The 6,820-nt window shown below is 41.3% G+C and overlaps 1 long non-coding RNA gene across 1 annotated transcript in view; it reads right to left on the bottom strand.

Annotated features, from left to right (window-relative positions):
• Positions 1 to 6,177: 6,177 nt before the first annotated feature.
• The window catches only part of LOC106895859, a 2,139-nt gene continuing 1,496 nt past the window's right edge, over positions 6,178 to 6,820 (bottom strand). Inside the window, exon 2 of the long non-coding RNA XR_001413525.1 lies at positions 6,178 to 6,748. This is a non-coding gene — a long non-coding RNA (uncharacterized LOC106895859). The remainder of the gene's footprint in view (positions 6,749 to 6,820) is intronic.

The raw sequence follows: 6,820 nt of genomic DNA, 5'->3' as shown, positions 1-6,820 counted from the left end.
ATACCAGCTTCTATCAGATTGTTTTTAGAAGCTTTCAATGGTCTTCATAGATTTTTATCCACTATGTCCATATTATCATCCACCTTCTCAAATCAAGATAGTTATGCATATTCGGGGTACAACCAGCCTTGATACCAAAATAATGGATGATTTGGATATGTAGTTTGTTTGGTGGTTTGTTTTTTTTTTTTTCATTTTTGTATAGCTAACCATTTGGCTGAACCTCCTCTTCCCCTCACAAAAACGCAACGTGACCTTCCACTGTTTTAACTGGTGACCTTCTGGTATACATTATAAGAAGTGATGTGTAAATTATACAGATAAGTTAAGAGAAGGTGATCTGAAACGTAAGTATGACAGCAGTTGTAAGTACATTTGGAAAGCTAAGTCAAAACCCAGAATTTTGAAATACCACAATAATTTGAATAATACTTTATCCATGGGCTTTCAATGTCGGTTTAAAAACAGGTCTTAATTTCAAATGACTACAGCATCTGTGTAACAGGCTGCCACAACATACCCAGAAATAAAAATGTGTTTTTATTTACTATTCCCTTTTGAGAAGAAAATCTTAGTCTTCATTTTGAAATAGTATATGTTCCTCCTATATATAAGCAAAAGCCAAGACATATTCAAGGTTTATAGAACAAGATAAAATGGCAAAATGCAAAGGCATATACCAGTAATAGACTGCAAAATCAATTTAGAAGTGCAACTGCAGTTGTCTTTCCCAGGTTTTTAATTATGTGTTTGTTTGCCATGGTGGCCTAATTTAGTCAAGTAGATGAGCCAACATTAAAAGCTGGTAGGAGAGGTAAGTAATCCCCAGGGTGGGCTGCTTGTGTAGAGGGTTTAAAAGCTACATGTACAGAAGCAGAAGCCAAGGCAAATTTGAGAAGGGGGTCCACATGATAAACAGTGAAAAGCCAGCAAATCAAATTTTTCACAATTAGTTGAACAACAACTGTGACAGGTTCAGCGCTTAGCATTTTCATTTGTGTGCTCAAATTTGGTTATCCGTCCTCTTTTATGCAAATGTGATGTGACAGGAGAAGCTGGGAGCACTCAAGCAGGCCGATCACTCACAACAGGAGCTGGGTCTGTACAGCTGAGAGGCCTGGATTAAATGGACTGAGTGCTGATGGATAAATGACATAAGCCAGGCTGAAAGCCTCATGAAGTGATTTAGAACTTCCACGAGATGATGCCCAGAACATAAATTGTGCTTTATCCTCAAACGTAAAAATAGAGGGGAGAAAAACATCAGCTTCTGCTAGTAAATAACCTTGTTTATGATCTCACCAAATCCAGCGTGCTTGTCGCCTCCTAGAATGCAAAAGTTGAGAAAACTACTTCTAACGATCGCTTACGCACCACCACATATCTACACAGCTCACTGTGGTGCTTTTGTGCCCGCATGGGAGACCCGGAAAGCTGATTAAGCAATTAAAGCGTTCACCCTGCATTGACAGATGGGAGCGTGGCTGATGAAATCCACGTACAGACAACGGAAAATATTTTTGCCATGTAATTTGGCAACCAAAAAAAAAAAAAAATCTCGTCAGAGAATTCTGGCGTGCTGCATAAGGCATAATAATTAAGGTGATGTATTGTGCTAGAAAGCTTGCTTACACGTGAAGGGCTGAAGGACGAATTGTCCATGTGTAGCTTCCTCTCTGTCAGTTTATAGGAAACTGCAGCTCTGCAGTAGGCTTGCCAGAAGAGCATCACACCGTGCCCCTCTGATTACAGCGGTGCACTATTGCTAGGTTAATTTTGAAGATGGCTGATAATACTCAGTGGATAGTTCAAGAGAACTCTGAACCTTACTAACGATAGGAGAGTTTGAATTTAATGGCCTATTTGTATTTCAAGTTTAAGATTTTATTCTTTTTCTTTAATAAGGTTTCTTCTAACTCTGTCTCACAAGACCATCAGTATTTTACACTTCTCATTAAATCCAACAGTTACTACGGTCTATGAATTTTTGATTGCTAATTGCCATTTATTTGTATGCTAGTGAAAGTACTAGGATCTTTTCAGAAGTACCCTTGCTCTCTTTTAGCTGGTGACATTCATCGCTGGAGATGATGGATTCCTTGCAGAACCGCGTTGTCAACTGTCATGGCCTTTCCAAAGAAGAGATCTTCCTTGAGGCCCCTCCACCTGCCAGAGGATCCACATCCCATTGCCTCCTGCTGTTGGACAAAGCTCGGCAATTAAAGATACTGCACAATTCAGACCACGTCTGAATTAGTAAAGCAAACAGGTCCAGCGTATCTCGTAGGCACTGGAACTTTGCTGCCAGCACTGTTGAAACGTTAGGCCTTAGCACCCCAGAGACCTGGATCAGCTTTCCCAAGCCAGAGCCTTTTTCCCAGCAGAGAATGTGGATGGAGCTGTCCTGTTTTGAAGCCTAGTAGTGTGTATGAGAGTCGTTCCGTGCCAGTTGGCCTCAGCGTCAGAGAACAGTCCCAGCCATGTTTAATTTACCGGTACTGATGTAGACTAAGAGGCTGAGGACCAACATTCAGACATGGAACAAGACACAGAAATAGCCTGTCTCCAGTGAGTTCTGCTAAAAGCAAAAGCTCCAAAGACATGCTGAAATGTGATAGTCTGGGCAGGCTGCAGACTAAACCATGGCATGACCACATGACATCAAGGCATTTGGAGTCCACCACAGTGTACCACCTTGCAAACTCTTCAGGCAAGGTGCTACAGGCAGGAACAGTTGGTGTTGCAAGAACATTGATGGGCTTTTCTCAACATTCATTTGATTGTTGGGGTAGAAGTACAAGGTGTATGTAATTGTCCTTTGTCCCTTAAATATTTGGTGTAAAACTCAGAAGGACCTGAGAGACCTACATCATCTATAATTTCATCTTGTATCTTTGTAAAGAAAATGACAGCATTGATGCTAAGGGTTCCTAACACACTATTCCCACAACCACTGACTAATACTAAATACAGAGTGGCTAGAGAAGACTATTCATTTTTTGTTTGGACAGTTGGAAGGAAACAAACTGTTGAGTTCTTCAAAAGGCAATGTGTATTTTTGCAAGTAACAGTATAGATGGTATCCAAATACATTTTAGAGATATGCACATGCTACTGTCAGCTTTGAGATCTCTGTAAATTGACCAGTAGATCCATGGAGATAAAAGTAGAAAATTGTGTTTCATTGTGATTTTTGGAGTCCCGGCAAAGAGGTAAGGTTACAGTCTACCTTTCCTGTGATATTAATATTGTAATTTTGAATGTTTTTGATGATCTCATTTTAGAAAGCAGCCATCAAAGCATACTCAGCCTCTCTCAGAGAAGACAGTACTTGGTATGGCTCCTGACACTTCGGATGTTCAGATCGGTTCCCAATCTTCAGAGAAAGAAGGGCGAGACAGGACCATCAATTCTTTGGACAGCCGGAGAGATATCTGAAAGGAGTCAGGCACTGAAATGCTTCGCAGTGCAAAAAGTGTCCACTTCTAAAGGTTAAATTGACACAAGCTCCTCTTAATGTAAGAGTTCAGACCTGTACCTTCCAGCTTATTGTGCAACCAAGATGACCAAAGAGGATCCTATATTCCTGTACTGCAATAGCTCATCATCCTTCATTTTCCCATCTGAAATTATGATCTGCACGTTAACCTGTTGTGTGACTGCTCCCTAACTTGTTCACTCAGGCAACAGGGTCGAACAGTTTAAGTAACAGCAAGGATCTGTTACTTGACTTATTGAAGCTAAACTTACTTGGACAGTTTGAACACACAAAGACTGGTTGGAAAAGGACAGTAGTCTCTCAGAACAGCAACTGATTGTTGATGACACAACATACTCCACAGGGATTCATAACGCACACTGAATTCCCAGATCCCTAAGCCATCCAGAAGGAACCACTAAAGTGAGGTTTCTCTAAACCATTAGGTATCTTGGATGCTCTTTTAGAGTTCCAGACGGAAGCCTCTTTGAAAGCACAAGGCAGAGGATCAGGATTGCCTTGTCCAATTCTGTGGATTTAGCAGTATTTCCCAAATCTTTTATAGCAAGTCTCTTCAGCAGCAAACTGGGCTGCCCACAGGTGTGGCAGATGGTGGGTGGATTGCAGGGAAGGAAAAATGCACATAACCAATTGTTTGGCCAAAAACTTGAAATCTCAGCTTCCATCTGCCTCAGCACTTACTTCTAGCAATTTAATATGGGTAGTTTATTTCATCAACAGCCAACAAACTTCAACAAAACCAGCCTTGACGCTGCCTAACCTAACTGCAAGTCCTGTAGCACATGGTACTTCCCTACACTGATTCCACTCTCTTCCCACCTGCTCGGTTCCCCTGGCTGGCTAAGGTCCCTAAATGCCATCAGAACTGTCTGCGTTCCCTTCTAATGGTTTAGCTTGTCTGCAGAGATCCATTAGAGGCAACGATCTCCTCCTGCTGCAGCCTAGCCTCGGGGCTGTTTTACCCAGCTGGCAAACCCCAGTTCTCCCAGGAAGCTAAAGTGCAGGCACCGGGGCCCCACAGCACAACGGCGACGTGGAGGAGGAGGAGGAAACATCTCCTAAGTAGCTTGTTGCTGCTGCATTAGCGCTGTACTGAGGCACGAGTCACACACACAACTGCTATGCTCACAATAAGCTAAGCAAAGATCCAAAAGGCCTGACAAAATTCTTCCAGGGCTTCTCACACCTCCTTTGGAGGCTGCTGTACTGAGGCACGAGTCACACACACAACTGCTATGCTCACAATAAGCTAAGCAAAGATCCAAAAGGCCTATTTGGCAACCACCAGGGCTTCTCACACCTCCTTTGGAGGCCATCCTTAATCCATCTGAGACTGCCTCGTCCCCCCCTTGCCCCAGTCAGAACCACTGAGCATCCACCAAAAGGAGCTCCCACGGCAGAGTCCCTATTCATAAGGCTACCAAGACTCCCCTTTTCACTGACTTCCACAGGGGTACAGAGGGTCACAGCTCAAATCCTGGGCCGTGCAGCTTCCAATTTAGCAGGTCACCATGGAGCCAGAGCATGCCTGGTGTTTCTGAGGAGCCTGTGCGAGGGCAACACTATTCTTCCCAACTGCTTCCATGATCTGCTCAATAAATGCTTTGTTAAGTGCTTTGTCCTGAATCCTGTAAACTAAGGAAGGAAAAAGAGAAGGGAAAAGGAAAGTGAAGGACCAAGACTTGAAGCTAAACACAGGTAACTGAGAACAGCACAGTGGCGCTGATGTTCCCAATGGAAGTAGCTTGGGTTGAACCAGAACTGTGGGATGAAGAGCTCTACTGATCCCAGCTCTTCACTCCAGCCCCAGCATCCCCCACCACTAACGCCTTCTCAGCCACCCAGTGAAGTAGATGAGGAAGGTAATTCAGTTGGACCACCCCATTTTAAAAGCATAGCCCAGCTCCTCAATGACTACATTGTCACACAAATGCAGCTGCTGTGCCAAGCACAAAGGATGGGCAGGAGTCACCACCCAGGGTCTTCTTTAACGCCGGCATGGAACAAGACTATTTATAAGAACATTTTGCACAACTTACTCCTGGCCACCAAAGAGTTACTACCGCTGTATCTAGAAAATCAGTTCTTGAAAAACACTATAAAGTTCAGTAGTGGGCAGAAATTATTTCACAAAAGGATTCAGAAGCTAGAAGATAGCTTAGTATTTGTTAATTCAGGGTGACTCCAGAGAGTAATTCATAAGCTTCTAAATTAATATTTTTAAGGAGGTCATAAAATGTGAACTTTAGTAACTGCTACAGCCAATCAAGCTGCCATCAATCCTGCCTCAGACTACTAAACCACTAGTAATTACCTACTCAAATTACTTTAAAAGTTTAACAAAAGCTTATCTACAGAAAGTATTGTAGCATGATATACTGCCATCTTAAAAATGGCAGTGAACCAAATGCTAACGGTTAATCTTTTCATTATTTCAGATTCCAGTTTCTATAACTTATTCTGCTAATACAAAGCTATTTCTTCAGTGTTTTTCTGACCAGCTGTCTTCAAAAACTTCAATATATAGTAAATCTGCAGAGAAGGGCCAGTACAAGAGTAAACACAACAGTATTTCCAGTACAGGGAGCATTATAGTAAGTGAGGACGGAAAAGAAATAGCACTTTAAACTCACCTGAAACAATGTTTTGAGATAGTTCAGCACAGAAACAGAAGAAACTAATATATTTCAAATTATTTTAATATTAAAGTTATCAAAATCTAAATATAGTGAAGACATACAAATAATATTGTGGGAAGTTCACGAATACAAAATTGCAAATACAGACAGCATTAACCTGTTAAAAGTTAACAAGGTCTAATTGTGACTTACGTTCCTTGATTTTTCATTCTATAGTGACAGAAAAAAAGTGCTCAGTTTCATTCTGCTACACTGCCAATATCCTTACATAATTTCTAATAGAAAAAATATTTTGTAATTCAGGTCAGGCAGCAAGTCTGCTGACCAGCACCTGGTGCGTTAACCAGTTCTCTCTCAGCTTCTTCTACCATAAAGGCTACTGCTATTGCTCTTTACTCTTTAATGGCACATTTTTCAGTAACAGAATACTCCCACCCATAAATTTGGTTACATCACAATAATGTATTTAAATACAATACGTACAGGATGTTGCTTCTGGGAACAAAGAATTCCAGACTCTAAAACCAGAAAATGCCCTTTTCAGATTCCTAAAGATAGTTTTGCAAACTAACTGATGAAATTTTACCACAGAAAAAAAAAAAAAAAAAACCTACGAAGAATGGTTTTATCAAGTTGTTTTCACATTTGTTATTTTGATTTAGAAATCTATAAAAAAAATGAG

Source organism: Calidris pugnax, unplaced genomic scaffold, assembly GCF_001431845.1.
Source record: "Calidris pugnax isolate Ruff unplaced genomic scaffold, ASM143184v1 scaffold153, whole genome shotgun sequence".
Lineage (NCBI taxonomy): Eukaryota > Metazoa > Chordata > Aves > Charadriiformes > Scolopacidae > Calidris > Calidris pugnax.
Note: the sequence above shows the minus strand (reverse complement) of the source record. Positions and strands in the feature narration are given on the sequence as shown.